Genomic DNA, 19,513 nt, shown 5'->3' with positions numbered 1-19,513 from the left:
GCTCTTTACCGGGCATAATGAAACCTTCTGGTTGTTTCATGTAAACTTCCTAGTCAATATCACCATTTAAAAAGGCTATTTTCACATCCATTTGGTGAATAACCAGATTGTAGATACTTGCCAAGGAAATCAACAATCTAATAGTAGAAATACGTGTCACTGGAGCATACGTATCAAAATAGTCAATCCCAGGTTTTTGTCTAAAACCTTGAATAACTAACCAGGCTTTGAACTTGTCAATAGTCCCATAAACATTCATTTTATTTTTGAAAATTCATTTGCATCCAAGTGGTTTAGAACCTGGAGGCAAAACGGACAACACCCATGTGTTGTTCTCCAGAATTGATGACATTTCATCATCAATTGCTTCCTTCCAAAAGGCACTATCACGAGACTCTAGGGCCTCTTGATAATTCTTAGGATCATCTTCAATACTATATCAATATAAGTATTCAAGATTAATTTCATCCGTTGAACCTTCCACCAAATACAGTTGGAAGTCGGATCCGAAATTTTTCGCAATTTGGCATTTTTTGCTTCTACAAAGCTCTTGTGGTTCTTGTACGTTACCACCATCTTGACTTTCTGAATTTTGCTCTTTATTAGCACTAAAAGTCAGATCCTTAGGCCTTTGAATCAATGAAAACTGCATCTCATCAAAAATTGCATCCCGTGATTCGATAACAGTGTTAATCGAAACCGAATCATTAGGTTCTATTACATAAAACCTATATGCCTTGGAATGTTTAGCATATCCAATGAATATACAATCAATTCCATGTTCTCCCAAATTTTTCTTTTTGGGCTCGGTGAGTTTTAAAACTGCCTGACATCCCCAAACCTGAAAATAACTTAGATTCGACTTTTTCTTGAACCAAAGTTCATATGGGACTGTTTTGTTCTTTTTATTTGGAACCCTATTTAATAAATAGCAGGTCATTAACATGGCCTCTCCCCAGAATCCTTCACTCAATACCGAGTATGACAACATTGAGTTTACCATTTCCTTTCAAACTCAATTTTTGCGTTCAACAATACCATTCTGTTGGGGTGTGTAAGGTGTCGTGGTCTCATGAATGATACCCACTGATTGGAAGTATATGGGATCCATATATTCACCTCCCCTATCAGTTCTAAGACATTTAACCGGAATGCCCAATTGTAATTCCACCTCGGTTTTGTATATTTTGAATTTATCTAAGGCTTCATCCTTAGAATGTAACAAATACACATGGAAAAACCGAGTGCAGTCATCAATAAAAGTGACTACATACTTTTTGTTTCCTAAAGAAGGAGTGGAGTGAAAATCACAGAGGTCACTATGTACAAGTTCCAAAACAACTGAATTTCTAGTGACATTAGGAAAGGGCTGTTTTGTTACTTTTGTAAGCATGCATGTTTTACATTTATTAGATGTCATATCAAAGGCTTGAATTAATCCATCTTTTGACATCTCATGCATTCTTCTAAAGTTGACATGACCTAATCTTACAGGCCATAACATAGATTTATCAACATTAGAAGCAGAAGATACAAATGCACAATTTTGAATAGGTAATAATTTGTCAACAATATTTAAACGAAACATTCTATTATTTAAATATCCAAAGTCAACAAACATTCCACCCTCAGATAAAATAAACTTATCCGACTCAATAACTTGTTTAAAACCATCATAATTCAAACAACTAGAACTGACAAGATTCTTGCGAATCTTGAGAACAAACAAAACATCAAATAACTTAATTGTCTTTCCAGAAGTAAATTCAAGACACACGACACCTAAACCACAAATACGCATAAAAGAATCCTCTCCCATTTTCAGCACCAACATCTTCAAGCGGAGTTAATGTTTCAAACATCTGTTTATCCTTGCATACATGGTTCGTTGCCTCGGAGTCGATCCACCAAGCAACATCATCATCCTGCACATAGAATGATTCAAGAATAAATGAAATATAGTAAACATAATTCTGATTAGAATTATCAAAGTTAGTCAAAAACAGACCTCCTTTAACTTGGGCCGAAGACCCGTTCACTTTCCCATTGTCTCCACTGCTTCCAGTACCATTGTTTCTAAAATTCACTCGACAATCACGCTTTCAATGCCCAACTTGATTGCACCTCCAACAAACCAGATCCTTTCTCCTTTTGTTGGAGTTGCTTGGGACATGCTCTTGCTTACGTTTGCCATGTCCTTTGTGGTTCTGGTTCCTTGGTTTGTTTTCAACCATATGAACCGAGGGCTGTCCAGATTCAACTTTTTCTTTGGGTTTTCAGATTTGTCACTTTCCTTCGCGCAAAGAGATTCTCCAATACGAATGTGACTAGCAAGTTGAACCAAACACAGTTCCTCTTTTTGATGTTTCAAGTTGTGTTTGAAGTCTTTCCAGGATGGAGGCAGTTAGTCAATTATGGTTGACACAACAGTGGATTCATCCATATTCATACGGTGCAGTTTAAACTAACTGTATATGCCAAGGAGTTCATTGTATTGTTCAGAAACATACCTTGAATCATCCATCTTATAATTGTTAAAGTCACTAACCAGAAACTTCTTGCTAGAAGCATCCTCGATGATATATTTCAATTCAAGTGTGTCCGACAACTCCTTGGCACACAGGGTTGTTGGATTAGTGTTTAAGTCCATAACTATTTTGGTATGTACTTGACCCGATGGTGCATGGTCATTTTGGGTTGCCTTCACTAAAGCAACTTGATAGGATGAACTCTGGAGAGAGAGGATTAATTATGATTTATTAATATATTATGAGAATAAAATATTAAAGGAGAAATCATATTGTTTAATTGATATTAGTCAATAACTAATTAAGAATTAATTTTATGGCTAAAAGACATTAATTAAATAAAGGGGACTAGAACTGTCAATTGTGTGATAGTTGAATATTGGGCTAATGGACTCCATAGAGGATGGAGTGGACGAATTCTATGGGGAAACTCATTAGAAATTGTCCAAGGCCTCTAAGGAGGGAGTTCATGGGCTGTTTAGGGCCTAAGCAGTCAAATTAGGGTTTCCTTGTTAGATAACCCTAATAGCCTCACATATGTAAGGAACCCTAGGGCACCAAAACGTGTAGAAATGATTCCTTAGGGTTTCAACATGTTTTTGGGTGCCTCCTCTCTTCTCATTCTTCGTCCTCTTGCTCTTGGTGTTTATGAGCCATTAGAGGAGTGACATTTGTGACTCTAAGCTTTCTAAAGCCATTACAAGGAGGATTTGAGATTGTTATTGCTACATAACAATCAAGGTAAGATCTAAACCCCATTCTTATGTTAATAATGATTATCACATGCTAGATATAGGGTTTAAAGTCTTGGATGAATTGCATCTACAATAGAGAAACCTAGATCCAAGCATTAGGGTTTGCATGAGCACATAGGATGTTCTTATGACTAAAACCCATCAGTGGTATCAGAGACTTGATTGGTTTCTATTGTATTGATGCCTTGTTTATTTGTTCAAGCTTTAAAATCGATTTTCATGCTTTCCGTCTAATGAACTCGACGAGTTCCATGAGGAACTCGACGAGTTGGATGAACTCAACAAGTTCCAAAGTGGACTCGACGAGTTCAACTGTCAGACAGACGGATTTTCGGGATTTCTGCCTATTTTGACTTAAGATAATTGCCATAACTGTTTCAAATTAATAAAATACGATTTTTATTGATTCCTTATGATTATCCTTCTCAAAATAAAAGATTTTTGTCATCTAATTAGATAATTGTTACCTTATTTGATAAATGTTAAATTATTTGAATTATTTGGTCAATTATCTTGCATGAAATTGGATTAGGTCAAAATTATATAATCACCAATTAATTGTTTAATTTCCCTCAAGTTTTGGAATTTAAATTTTTGATTAAAAGGTTTGATTTTGAAATATTTAAATTCTAAACCCTAATGATTTGAAATGTTTCAAAACTTGCCCTCAAGTTTTGAAATTTAAATTTTAATTAAAAAGTTTAATTTTAAAATGTCAAATTCTAAAACCCTAAGTTTTGAAAAAGTTCAAATTGCACCCTTATGGTTTTATTAAATTAATTAAGTATATAATTAAAAGAGAGTTAATAAATCCATAGTGATATGGTTTAGATTTAATTAAATTAAAAGTATAATTTATTAAATTAGACCACCTAGTATTTTAAAAGTGTAAAATACACCCTTATACTATATATAACATTAAAAGTCTAATATTATATATGTATAACTTAAACTGCTAGTCTTACCGTTAGTAGGCCTCATTCACGAAACCGATCTATAAGGGGGGTATAAGGTTATGGCCTATAAAATGGCCGTTTAATGGGTGTCCACTCTCACCCACCGCTTCCTTGATTGGTGGAGGGTCGTTAGCCAAACGGGTAGGATAGGGCAAACCCTTTCCATTAAAAGTATAATGAAGTATAAAGTAACTAAATGTTTTGTTCAAAATTCCCAATCTTAGTTACTTTAGGCAAAAGTGAATTTGATGCAATTCCATGAAATTACACTTTGTACCCTTGCGAAGACGTTAGTAGAGCGTGTGTGGTTAACAGACACACTAAATGGTTCTAAGCAAAGGTAGCAAAGGGTGACTCAATGTTTGTCATAGTTCGGTGGAGCGTGTATGGTTAATCGGCACATCGAATAGGTGACTGTAACATTGGGGGCACCATGTAAGTTTTCATGGTTATTCACACCCTGTTTTGTGATCCTCGGCATCCCAGTCACAAATCGAGGGGCATATCGAGATTTAAACATGCCATTGAGAAGTTCAATGATCTCAAAGGATCTAGGAGTTTTTCAATACATTTAAAACCTAATCTCTTTTTCGTTTTTCATGGTGGAAAATTAGTGAATCGTCATTCACTTACCTTCAAATATTCTGCAATTTGAGTTATGGCATCCCTCTCCCAAGTTGTGGATTATTGTGTTGGGTCCTAGCCTTAATATCTCATTTGGGTGATTTATTAAGGACTCAATCAATCAACTAACTTGAAATTTTTCTCCTGTTTTGTAGATGTCAAAGTATGACAACTATGGTCTTCCAAAATCCCCTGGAACAAGCTTTCCACATGAAATGATATTCCATGATTCGATCGAGGAACACGACATCATGCTTCACTTCCTCCACCTCTTCCTATTATTCTCCCTAACCTACAAGCTCAAAGGCTTGAAAAGTTCAAACTCACTCAAGCCCTTTTGGCAAGTAAACATGAAGAAGGAAAGTCAGTGTGTGCACACGTCCTAGAGATGAAGTCACACATTGATAGGTTAAGAATGTTGGGATCCGTTGTCTGTGAGGAGGTGGCTGTTGACTGGGTTCTTCAGTCGCTTCCTGACTCATATAGTGAGTTCGTAAGAGAGTACTATATGATAGACCACAACGTGACAACAACTTACCCTTAGCAGCTCCAATTGAAAATCCTAATCCTCAATCGGAATTTCATGGCTCGACACCTCTATGGGCAACCAACCTGAATAGATGGAGTCGCGAACAGGGTCAACCCCTTCCATACAATAGAGACCGAAGCTTTTACAATCTAAGTGAGGGAGGCTCAGCAGATAGAGTCCTTCCTATATTGGTTCGCCGAATTGCTCGCATTGATGAACAAGGAAGGACAACCATCCATCGAACTGAGGAGAATGATACGAACACTGGAGTCAATACAGTTCGCATCCGACAGTTAGGATTCGCTCACGGGAGAATCATAAATCAAAATGAAGGTTGGCATAGAGAGCTAACTGAAACTCAAACTGAAGTCAGGCAACTTAGAGCAAGCCAGGCAAGGTATGAAATGTGTTTGCTCGAGATGGAACATCAGTTGGCAGGTCAAAAGGCTCAGTAGAACAGTTCCCTCTGCCAGTAAAGGATACTCTACTCACTCTTTCTTTTGGTTTGTGGAATAACCTTCGTGCGTACTCAAATGAGTACTCTTTCGTGTAAATATTTCTGTCTAGCAATTTCTGTTTCACTAGACCTCTATGCTGTCAAATTTTCCCGGTATGGTATGTTGTAGACATACGCCAAGGTTAAGTTTTCCAAATTATATGTAACTTTTGTACCAACTATTATGACAGACCTCTTGTATCCTTTAAAGATTATCTTTATCAATCCGTGCTTTCGCTATGTAGGCAGTTCATGTCATGAACTGTTATAGCAACTCACTACACTGTCTCTGTCGATCTAATCTATTGTAGTTCAATGTTATTGAACTCAACAACACTGGCGAAGTCTTGCCACCATTTCATCTGTAACCCTATAGCTGGAATTGCCTTCTCGTTATTCAAACAGACTCAATCCTTCGATAAATTCAACTTTTCTACACCCTTTAGAGAAAGAGACAGTTACCATATAATAACAAACCTTTACAACCTACTCGAAGTATTCCCGATAGACCACTTAGGAATAAGCACGCGTACAGTGAGTCAAGTTCAAACGCAGAGGCTATGAAAAAATACAGTTAACCTATCGCTACAAAGTGTGTATGCCACTTGTATACTCAAGGCGATGATAGACGGACCAGGTATGAATTCAGCCATGAAATTCAAGACAAAGATGATCTGTATTACGAGTAATCAATACTAACATTTAGATGAACATAGACAACTGAACCCAAATCCACACGACCTCTACCGATCCAAACATTAGACAGGATGATGAAGATCCGTCGGAACACCCACGCTAAGAGTTGGATTCAATAGATAACAAGAAGATTCAAATGGAACAGAAGTACGCTCACCTTTCCCCAACCATCGATGTCCCATTCAAATGCGAATTTCGGGACGAAATTCTCTCTAACGGGGGGATAATGTAACACCAGCGAAATTAGGATCAAAATTTAACTTTTATAAAACAATAATTGGGATATACCAAGTGTTATATATCGTAACGAGGTTTCCAAAAATATAAAGAACACTAAAATCTGAGTTATAACAAAGAAGTTATGACCAATCGAAGATCCGCGACAATACCGGTAAAACACTGTTAAGCGTAAAATACGAAATCCCGATAAAATACTTTTTAGCCTTAGGTATCTAAATGAAAGTCATAGATATCATTAAACCGTGAACATACATAAAAAGAACGCACAAATCTGACTTCGTATGAAGAAGTTATGATTTTTCGAAGTTTCGGATATAGCGGTAGACAGCTAAAAACTCGAAATAGAGATCGAGCGATTTTTAGCCGACACAACCTAAACGAGAATCGAAGGTCTCATCGTTAGTAGTACTACGGTAAAAAGACAGACGAAAACAGACATCAGATGAAGAAGTTATGGATTTTTAACGGACTTTTCCAGTCCCGTCCTGTTAAAAATATAATATTAAAAATAATTTCAAAATTAGCCGACGGAGTCTAAACGAAAGTTGTAGAGCGTAGTCTCACCTACGCGTGGATATAAAGAACATCAAAAATGGAGTTCGTATGAGGAATATATGAATTTTTGAATTTTATTAAATAATTAAAATATTAAATTTAATTATAAATACCCGATATTATCCAAAGGAGGAGGAGTCACCAGGCTAATCCGGATTACACCCAACGTAATGCCATGATACCCCTAGCGTAATACAAGGATTCAGACCCTATATAAAGGATGCGAGGGTTCCGGGGTTATTTTCTCATTTCTTCTCTTTCTCGTGTCGAAGCTCTGCGTTTAACCCCACGAAGCCATCCCGACATCCCGGTTTTCATATCCAAGTTCGGAAGGAAGTTTTACGCTCCCGAGATTCCCGAGATTCCCGAGAATCCCGAGAAAATCAACTTTTCCAGTCAAAGTTCTGCTCGATTCTTGTCTCACTTTCTTCAATCTATTAGGTGAGTTCATACCCTCTTTTATACACCTTCAAATACTTTATAATGTACTTTTAATACATTTTGGGGGAGAATACAAGTAAACACCCGGTTAATCCTGAGTGAAAGTGTGAAAACTCTTGTTATACTTTGCATACATTAGATTTTTACAAAATGCATAGTATCCAAGGTAGTCATCCTTGTTAAACCATTTTATGCATTCAAAGAACTTATGATTTATGCTTTGTCAAACATTGTGAAAGAGGATAAACATTGCATACAAAACTATTATTTTAATACAGACTTAGTTGAGAATCCGTGAGACGATTACATCTTCGATGCTACCTTTTCGTTAAAAGGCACTACCTAAAGTCCTGTCTATTATAACCATAGTCTCCCGTTTGGAGAGTGTGTCAAATGTGTATAGATCTATATGGGAAGTCATGATCCCGCGCCCTGACTGTTAGCTACAGTCCTTTGGGTGACAGTTTGTCATAATGTTTCGACGCCTGAAGACCGTCACCACAGGCATATTATGTTTAGTATGGTTATAAAACTCACCGGATAGACAATTATTATGGTATTCTGATTTTATGAATGAGTAGCTATTAAAATTATTCTTCATCTAACGAGTGCGATCTTCTTATAGCTTTATTATATAAAACTATGCCTCAACCTTTTAAGCATGTCAGTTGCTTGCGATTTTCGGTCTTGGACATTAGAGACTGCCTGTTACTTTAGAAAAATAAGGGATTTTCCTGTATCCAAAACAATCAACTAATAGGAAAATAAGGGATTTTCCTGGTACAACCATTTACAATTCGCGACACGAACATTCATATGCATTTCATACTTTTATAAGAAAATAAGGGATTTTCTTGGAAACACACGAACTTTGGAATGGCATACATTTTCTCAAAACCGCTTATGAACTCACCAACTTAATTGTTAACACTTTTTCTTTGAAATAACTTGTATTCTCAGGAAACCGCTAAGCAGGTTTGGAAACCAACTTTTGGGGATTAACGCTCTAACGTTAATTACTTCTTTTGAAAGATGTTTATGTATTTATCTTTTGAACATGTAACAAATACAATTATGTAAACATTTTGAAACCTTTATATGTATGGTGGTGTGTACTTTCCTTACTATGAACTGTTATGATACTGAATATGACGTCCTCCGCCCCCGAATGTTTCCGCCGTTTTGGTTTGGGGTGTGACATGAGGTAGCCTTCAAATTCTCTAGTGGGATAGGGTCACCTAGCCACTAGTTGAATGTTGATAGTACAAGTTTTTGAAGAGGATAAAATAGACATTTCAGTCTATTACATGATGTTTATTAAAGAAACTATTTATTTTATAAAATTTTTGGAATTATGATCACTGCAAAAAAATATATATTGAACATATATATTTTCCAACCAAACAAGTGGATTAGATGTTTATACTAGGTTAAGGATGAAATGGATTATCCTTATATAAAAGGAATAGAGTTATAGAACTTATGTTAAACAATAAACTCAACTACTCTGGTATCTACTAATTGCATTTATGTAGAATATCCTAAATGATTGTTTAGAATGAAGTTTCTACTAGTCCTACTAATTTTCATTCCATAAGACAAGTGATTAGAAAGTTCTTTTTCTAAGTGGCAGCTATATGGAACTTTAAGAGCTAAAGAACTATAAACTAAATGCATTATAGTTTGTGTAATGGTCGTGTTTCTAGGCTAGGCATTAATATTGACATAATGGTCTAGGTTAACCTTTGTAACTTATTTAGAAGAAATGAAAAGGAATTATGTGAATTTTATGTGAATTATGTGTTTTATGCTTAATTATTAGGGTTTAATTAATTAAGAATAAAAATAAGCGTCAAAATTAAAGTGTGAGATAAGCCCGATATCTTTACATAAAGTTGTAGTGGTCGAAACAAGGATTTCGGGGATATAAAGAATGCCGAAATCCGAGTTATAACGAAGAAGTTATGACCTGTCGAAGTTTCGCGACAAAACCGGCACGGTGTCGAATGTCGTAAAAAGTGAGTTTTTGATAAACTACTTTTTAGCCTTAATAATCTAAACAAAAGTCATAGTATTCGTTAAACTGAGAAGTTCGATAAAAAGAACGCCCAAATCTGACTTCGTATGAAGAAGTTATGATTTTTCGAAGTTTAAGCTTAGCAGTAGACAGCTAAAAACTCGAATTTTAGATCGAGTCATTTTTAGCCGACACAACCTAAACTAGAATTGAAGGTCTCGTCATTAGTAGCACAACGGTAAAAAGTCTGACGAAAACAGACGTCGGATGAAGAAGTTATGAATTTTTAACGGATTTCCTGTCCCGGTCTGTTAAAAATAATAATATAAAAATTAAAGTCAAAATTAGCCGACGAAGTCTAAACAGAAGTTGTAGAGCGTAATTTTAGCTACGCGTGCACATAAAGAACGTCAAAAATGGAGCTCGTATGCGAAAGTTATGGATTTTAGAAGTTTTTGCACAAAAATCGAGAAAATTCGCTTAGTCACGCTTTTGTCACGTGTCCTCGCCTCGCATATGCCACGTGGCGAAATCTGCTGATTCACCCTCGCATGAACAGTAGCCACGTGATCCTCGCATGCAACCCATGTGATCTGACCCGCGTGTAGGCTTCTGATTCGACCAAGGAATAGGCCCAATCCAAACCAAGCATCTATCCAAACCGAGGCTGCTGACCAATCCGAAGCTCACAGCTGGTCCGAGCCTCGCACATAGGTCACGAGTCCGCGGTCCAATCAGAAGCTGCCATCGAGTCCCTCGTACCTGCGCACCCTCGCCTGCGGACCCCACCTCCCTAGCCGACCTTCGGACCCTATAAATAGAAGGGGTATGCGAGCCTTCTCGAGTAGTTTTGGAGTTTTGCCACTTTTAACCCCTTTTTCCATATTTTCTTCATCTTAACATTCCCCAAAGCCCCGATATCGATTGTAACCCCCGGAATACGCCACGAAGTGCCCGTGAAGCCCGGAAAATTTATCTTTTCGGTTTCGAAGCCCGACCCTCGCAGAGCCCGGTTTCTCAATAAAACTCCCGGTTTTATTAGAAACGATTGTTTTAGGAAACAAATTGCTGCCCGGTTTTCATTAAATCAGGTGAGTGTGTAGTTACTTTCACCTTACACATAAATATGAAGTATTTTACATAAAATACGTGTTGTGTGAATATATATATATATATATATATATATATATATATATATATATATATATATATATATATATTTATATATATATATATATATATATATATATATATATATATATATATATATATATATATTGTTTGTTTATTTGAGATGGGTGCTGAAGGAATGATTTATACATGTTTTTAAATAATTTAAACTATATATGTATTTTTATCTACGAAAAATGTTGGGTAAAACATGGGTAGATGAAATAGTGGGTATGATGAAAGGTGAGTTGGATAAAGAAGATGATCAATAATATTGATCATGAGTTGAGGGTGAGTGGTGAAATTTGAGAGAATCACTTACCCAAATTGTTGGCCCCCATCATTCAGCAGAGTATGAATGACAACCATGGACTATTCTAAACAGTCTATGGAACACTAGCAGGCCCGCAACATGTAGGTGTAATGAACTATATGTTCATTTGCTGTACTCTAAAACCCATTGACATGTATTGCTAGAGAGAATACCTGTAAATAATACTGCCAATAAATGAGAGCTATGGACTTAGCACATGTTGAATAAACCTTGGCAGCTATGGAATTAGTGCCCGTTGTATAAACCCCGGTCACGAGGTGACTTTGTGTCTATTCCTTAGGATGAATCCTTAGGAAGGAGTGATAGTTGATTCTTAGGGTAAACTGATGGGATTAAAACAACTTTTAATCTATGAAGATCGATTAGATCTTGAACAAGTATATGAATAAGAAACAACAAAAACGCAATAATAAGAACAAAACAGCTTGAATCAAACGTGTCGAATGATTAAATAAAATCCTTAGAAGAGCTCGATTAAGAACATCAATTGTAAAGGATTAGAAGATTACAGGAAAATATAATACTCTTGATGAATCGCTATATCGAAAATCTCTGCAATCTTAACCTAATATGCATGCAAGCATTAACTTAAATACTATACATAAAAGGCTCACGGTTGGACAGGCCCAAACCGGAGAATACAAGGCTAAACTAACGAGCCCAAAAGACGCAACATCAACACTATCTTCAGCCCAACAATCTCCCCCTTTGCGTCAATTTGGAGCGAGACCTTCACTTCTTACTTGGGCCGGCAGCTGAAGCTGGTACCTTCTTCTTCACGGTGCTAAACAGACACTTGGTTATAGAGAGGATGGTCTGTCTAAACCGGATGTACCAATTGATCATATCATTGAAGTACTTGATGTCATCAGCCGAATTGTCTTTACACCGCTTGACGATTGATAAGACGTGCTCCAAGCAAGTTGTAGTGTAAAGATGTTTGTCAGCTAAAGCGAAGAGACATTTCTATCCTTCGACTCTAGTGAACATCACAGAGTTTCGCCTCGGATCTATCTTACCCATTTGCATTGTGTTTAGATCACTGGCCGATCCCACTGGTGCTACTTTCGGTTTCTTTTTGAAAACAGTGGCGACCTCCTGATCCATTTGGGCAACCTCCATGATGTAGCTAGCCAACATCCTTTTGACATGGTCTATGATCGGACCATATTCAGATTCATTTGTCAGCAGGATATTGTACAAGACTATCCAATCATGAGGATTCAGATTGGGCAGATCCGCCAGGGTGATGATGTGAGCAGTTCTTGCAGATCCTCGGATAAGCTTGAACTTGACATTTGTAAATCTCCCCACGGCATAAGGCTTCAGCACCCGAACATTAACAATCTTCTGGGCGCTCCATGTAAGGTATTGAGGGCGAGCGGCCTCCAGATAGAAGTCAATAAGCTCCCTGTCAAGCTCATCGTTCGGATGCGGGACTTCAAAAATGTTAGAGAAAACGTGGAAGATGAACGCCTTTCGAGTCAGCGGCATATCGAACTGCGAATCGATAGTGTTGTTGCAGTCGAACGATATCACCGGCTCGAGCCATAGTATGCTTGGAGTCTCTATGGCCTATTTTATCAAACGATCCCTGGTCCAGGAAGGGAAGAGCAACTTTCGGCTCTCAAGGAGATCGTGGGCTTCTTTTTGCTTACGTTCGGCTTCTTCAGCCTCACGCGCCACACGACTGGCATCGTCTTCAGCATTGCGACTGTTCTTTCTTTTTAACATGTCCGCAATGGTCTCCTTGTCTTCATTTTCATCTTCATCTTCATCTCCTCCCTCTGCTATGTTTTTTCCCTTGTTCTTCACACCCGAACCCGAGGCATGACCAGTTGGGGGTGGTTCGGTGGTGTGAGTAGCTTTTGAGGAAGGAGGTGGTTTCGATCCTTTCTTCTCATCTCCCCCTTGTTTCGGAATGGACACGAAACTCGGTAGGCCTTCAATTTTGCTTAAAAGGTCCATGGCCGGGGAGAGCTTTTCAGCGAGGGTACGCCTCACCGAATGATTCAGGATGGGGTCATGTGCTTCCAGGATGTTTAATAATGCTGCGTGGACATCCGAAACACACGATTTTATGACCTCCCTTTCGGATCGAAGAGCTTCCAATTGTTCTTGGGAGTTGGAAAGTTGTGTGCTCTTGACTTTTAGGGCGGTTGTTTTACTCGCCAAAACGTCCATCAGAGAGTTCTCAGCTGCTAGATCCTCTTGTAGCTTTGCCAGGCGGGCATCAATGGAGGCACGGAGTGCCGAGTTGTCGTCGCTGATATTTTGTCTGAGGGTAGCGAACGAAGTCAACTCCGTCGAGACGAACTTGGCCAATTGCTGAACAATCGGTTCCAGAGTTGTCTTTGTGGCGTCGGCGCTTTCCTGCAAAGATGTTAGCAGGACAGTAGCGTCGGAGAATAGTTTATCGACTTTTTCGGTCGCTGCCTCACAGGCTCGGGTGGAGGCGTCGATGGCAGCAGTTGCTGAGGCAACGGAATCATGTTGAGCCCTGGAGAAGGCGTCAACGATCTTCTGAAGGGCAGCTTCAGACAAAGATGACTGCTGATTGGAAGAGGATGCGAGAAGTTGATCAACCTTCTCGTTAAGCTCGCGAAGATGCTTCTTTGTCACTGGAGCATCATCCTCCTCATCACTCTGAACTTGAAACGGACTATAATAGACCGAATCGAAGTTCATGTGATCACCACCAAGATATTGATCACCGCCATCGGAGGCGTCTTCTGGAGATTGAGGTGGTGGTGAAGTTGGGGGTGTTATGGGTTTGGTTGGTTCAGGTTGAGTGGGTGGGGGGTTAGTTTCGGGTGGTGGTTGTGTTTCGATTTGAGGAGGTTTGGTTACTGGAGGGGTTTCGGTGACAGGTGGTGTTTCGGTTGATGTGGTGAATATGGGTGGGGGTATAGGGAATGAGGTTGGGGGTATAGTGGGGTTTATGGTGGGAATGGAAATAGGTATTGTGGGTGGAGGTGAAGGAACTGGGGATTGATGAAGTTCCATCTTCGGGGTTGGGGACCGAGGGGGTGTGTTGCCTCGTTGAGGAGATTCGTCTCCTTGTGATCCCTCAGAGTCCGAACTCCCACCTTCGGATTCGCTTGATGAGGAGGGAATAACGAGCTTTCGCTTCGGTTGGGTCTTCCTCCTTTTCGGCTGTGGGGATGAAGCAGTCTTCGGTTGTTTGCGCTTCTTGGGAGAAGGTCCCTTTGGAGCTTTGGACACTTGCTTCCCCTTCTCTGCCTTTTTGCCCCTGGCCACCGGTTTATCGGCATCATGAATCGATCGCAGCATGTCCGGTGTCAGTTCCCTCGGACCAGTTGGCCTAAACTCCTTGATCGTCCTGATCAGTTTGCTATCGGCTGGCACATCGGCATACATCGACTCCGGGATAGAGCCAATGAATGAGAATTTTGATGCATCGGATACGATGATCTTCTTGGTATGAAATGTACCAATAGAAGACATCGATGCACCATCGGCTGTTGGAACATTGAACTTGTCCATGGCCCATCTTGTGATCAAGATCCAGAACCAGGCCAGCGACACCTCAGAGTGTCGGGAAGAGGAAGAGAGGCTCTGAATCAGTTGTTGCCAAAGGACAAACCCATAGTCCAAGTTTATCCCATTGTATACCCCATACATTATTGAAAGGAAAAGACGACTTGCACCATCAGATCCTGAGCTCCTCTCTGACAGCCCCTTGAAGAGAACTGTAAATAACCCATTCCACTGGGGCGGTAGGCAGGACTTCTTAAACTTGGCGACGGAGGTGAGAACCTCTGTGTAGCCCATGTTGTAAAACATGTTGTACAACATCCCAACCGGAATCGTCTCCGGGTGAACTCGCGACGGGTCAGCAGCAAACCCTAACATAGTGCAGAAACGGGGGCGAGAAATCGACGTCTTGTGTTCTGCCACTTCGAAGAATACCCTGTCGACGGCCTTGTCGTAGTAAGCCATCGCGTAGACCTGAGATAAGGCCACCATTGGCACCGTTTCGATTCTTGACAATGCAAGAGCAAGCTGGGAGTACTTGAGACATTCGATGACCGGCGACATATAGGAATCATACGCCAGTGGATTCAGATCAATGACTAGGCATTGCTGAGGACGGATTGGAAGAATCTGAGAAGTTGCATGAACAGATGAAGATTCAGCCATTGTTGCAGGTTTGGAGAAGAAGATGACCGGGAGAGTGTTTGGAAGTATTTTTGTTTTGGGAATTATGGGGGCAGTAAAGAGGTAAAAGGTGGTGTTGATGGGTTTTTATAGTGGGTGATAAGAGAGAGAAAAATCGTTTCAAATCTCTTATGGAAATACGAAACGGGTTTTTGGAGTGATTGATTGGTGACAGTTGGGACGTGCGATGATCACGTAGGAGAGAGAGTGTCAGATTCCTAGGATTACGCCGCCCAATAAGCGACGGTTCAGAGAAAGGAACCGTTTCCATTTCCACACGCGACTCTAATGTCAGAATGAAGACGCTTCGATACACACGCGTCCTGAAATGTCAGAAAAAGTGCGACCGTTTCAAATTCACGCGCCCTCCTTTTTACCGTCGTTTGAATTTTTATCCTTTTAACTCCCGCCGAGTCAGCAACTTTTTGTCTTATCCCCTTTTTAAACAGTTGTTTTCAATTAATGACCCACGTGGCTAATTTTTGACCACAACTTCATTTGTAGCCATCCAGTAATAATCCAGCCTGTAAAATAATTAGTAACGGAATTTTTTGAAAATCTAGGATTTTCGTGCAAAGAGTGTAAAAGATAAAGAAAGAAAGCAACTCTTTTTAGGATAATCTGTGATGTCACTAATGACACGAAACTGATGATCCCGGGCACGAATCTCTTCCTTCTAAGTCAAGAGAGACCTCAAAGTGTTAGTGTGGAATCCCGTTGAATGACGATCAAACATTTATTAAGAAATGTTGAAACGCTTCTTTTAATTAGGCTAATTAAGGGTGGTTTCGCTTTGATTCAATAATTCAATTCTTGATATAAGAATGAATGTGAACAAAGTACTTGTGAGACCAGTGTAGTCTGTTGAACAAGTAGGTTGGAGTTGATTTTGTAGTGGCTTGGATTAATATGAAATCTCAGATAAAAATTTAAAACTGGATCCCTTGGGAAGAAATGTTATGGTGTGTAACAATTTCATTAGAATCATGCAAAAGGAAAAAAGTGAGATTCCATGAAGGTACATTCGTCAATTCATTGGTGAAAACTTGATCAAGTTAATTGGTCACCGTCAATTCGTTGGTGTTGAATTTTGGGTTTCACTCAGCTCGTAGTGGCACGAAACTAAGATCATAAACACAGATGTTGTGTAACCATAAACCTCAGTGGTAGTTTCTGAGAGTCTCAAGGGTTACAGTGATGAGGCGAATGTAATGGAGAAGTGTAGTGGGGATGGTGAAAGAAAACATAGTACCTCTGCTGCGAAAATAAGGACCAAGCAGGAGACTCTGAACTCATGTGAGAAGAGAGTGAGGTAGCTCACGATTAGAATAAATGAGTTAGCCTTATTGGGAAGACAAGATTTGTGTTTACCAGGTCATGAAGGCTATTATTCAAAATCTTATGAGGCTTGGGACACATACAGCAGCATGCTTCTAGGGACACTTAAGTAAGTCATCAAATATATTCCCATAAACAAATGAGCACACGAAAAAAAAATATTCTTGGAGTTTTGATATTTAAAAAGATAAAAAATAAAATAAAAAAATAAGACTTAAAAAAAATATAAAAGAGTGAAAAGAAAAAAAATACGATTAAAAAAAACTTTGGAAAAATTGAAAAACCGAACCCGAATGTTCGGTTGGTTTCGGTTGGGAAAAAGTTGAAAAACCGAACCCGAGCATTCGGTTTGTTTCGGTTCAGGAAAATTTTGAAAAACCGAACCCGAACCTTCGGTTGGTTTCAGTTCAGGAAAATTTTGAAAAACCGAACCCGAACCTTCTGGAGGTTTCGGTTTTGGAAAATTTTTAAGAAACCAAGGAGTTTAGATATGCAATTTGGAAAAACTTTTTACACAAAGAAAAACAAATTTTGCACAAGAAATATACAACACAGAAAAACTACCTTTGAAGTAATGAGCGAGTGAGATGGTTGAACCGAACCCGAACGTTCGGTTGGTTTCGCTTCTTACGATTGAGGTTGAGAGGTAGTGTGAGGTACTGACTCTGATTCCATCATTCCTAGCCCTTGCAATATTTTATAGAACGACGCTTCTGGAAGAGCTTTGGTAAAGACGTCAGCCAGTTGATCAGTGGTTCTTACGAAGTGAACTTCGACATTTCCATCTTCCACATGATCTTTGATGAAGTGATACCTCAGTGCTATGTGTTTGGTTTTAGAGTGTTGCACTGGGTTATGACAGATCCTAATTGCACTTTCAGAGTCACAATATAGAGGGATCTTTTTCATATTGAGTCCATAGTCTCGAAGTTGACTCTGGATCCAAATCACTTGTGATGTGCAGGATGCAGCGGCAATGTATTCCGCTTCGGCAGTAGACAGCGACACACATGTTTGTTTCTTGGATTGCCAGCTGACCAATTTCCCATCAAGAAATTGACAGCCACCAGTTGTGCTTTTACGGTCGAGTCCACATCCTCCAAGGTCAGCATCAGAATAGGCTTGAACGAAGAAGCCTGAATTGGATGGATACCATAGACCTAAGGAGGCGGTTCGCTTGAGATAGCGTAGGATGTTCTTCACTGCCAGCATGTGAGGTTCGCGTGGGTTAACCTGAAATCGAGCACAATAACACACAGAAAACATGATATCAGGCCTGCTAGCAGTTAGATACATCAATGAGCCTATCATTTGACGATAGAGCGTGATATCGACAGCCGGTTTATCTAGTGAAGGGGTGAGCTTGGTGCCGAATGCCATTGGGACTTTTACTTTTGAGTCTCCCATCATTCCAAACTTCGCTAGGAGAGTCTTCGTGTAAGCTTCTTGATTGATAAAGATGCCTTCGGGTCCCTGTCTTATATTTAAACCAAGGAAAAAATTAATAGGACCCATTGAGCTCATTTCAAACTTAGTCTCCATCAACTTTCTGAATTCAGCTGTTAAGCTGGGATTCGTAGAGCCAAAGATGATGTCATCGACATAAATTTGAACTATCATAAGGTGGTTACCTTCCTTTTTGCGAAAGAAGGTTGGGTCAACCGAACCTTGTTTGAATTTAGACATCTTTAAAAAATTTGTAAGCGTTTCATACCAGGCTCTCGGAGCTTGTTTGAGGCCGTACACAGCTTTATCCAGAATATAGCAATGATTTGGATACTTTTCGTTCACGAACCCAGGAGGTTGTTCCACATACACAGTTTCTTCGAGTTCTCCATTGAGAAATGCACATTTAACGTCCATTTGAAAAACCTCAAAGTTTTTGTGAGCAGCATAGGCCAGAAATATTCGAACAGATTCTAGCCTAGCTACTGGAGCGAACGTCTCTTCATAATCTATCCCTTCCTCCTGACAGTATCCTTTGACCACCAGACGAGCCTTGTTCCTTATAACATTACCTTCCTTATCCATTTTGTTCCTAAAGACCCATTTGAGACCAACAACCGAAGCATCCGGAGGAGTTGGAATGAGGCGCCAGACTTTGTTCCTTTCGAACTCGTTCAGTTCGTCTTGCATTGCTTGAACCCAATCAGAGTGATCGAGGGCAGTGTTCACTGTCTTCGGTTCAACTTTTGATATGAATGAGTTAAACATACAAAACTCAACCTTTGAAAATAAGGATGTATGTTTTGCCTTCAGTTGAGATCGGTTCAGAACCTTTTCAGATACATCACCAACTACTTGAGAGATGGGATGATCTCTGGTCCATTTGGTAAGAGGAGGGTAATTCGGATCGAATGTTGGATCTAGTTCAGCGTTGATCATCTCTTCTGGCTCAGAAAGGCTACCGTAATCCAGCGTCATATCATCATGCTCCCCCTCGATTGATGAGTCTTGAGAAACATGAGGTTCAGGGGTTTCTTGTGGTGCTGGATTTTCAGGCGTTGAAGCACCTTCGTTTGGAGGGACATCTTCGGTTGGAGAGGCACCTGCGGTTGAAGAAGTAGAGCTTGGCTCCCCCTCGACTTGAGTACTTGGCTCCCCCTCGACTGAAGCATTGTTGGTTGGAGATTCATCAGTGAGCGATTCTCC

The sequence above is a fragment of the Lactuca sativa genome, chromosome 4, assembly GCF_002870075.4.
Source record: "Lactuca sativa cultivar Salinas chromosome 4, Lsat_Salinas_v11, whole genome shotgun sequence".
In the NCBI taxonomy this organism is placed as follows: Eukaryota; Viridiplantae; Streptophyta; class Magnoliopsida; order Asterales; family Asteraceae; genus Lactuca; species Lactuca sativa.
Note: the sequence above shows the minus strand (reverse complement) of the source record.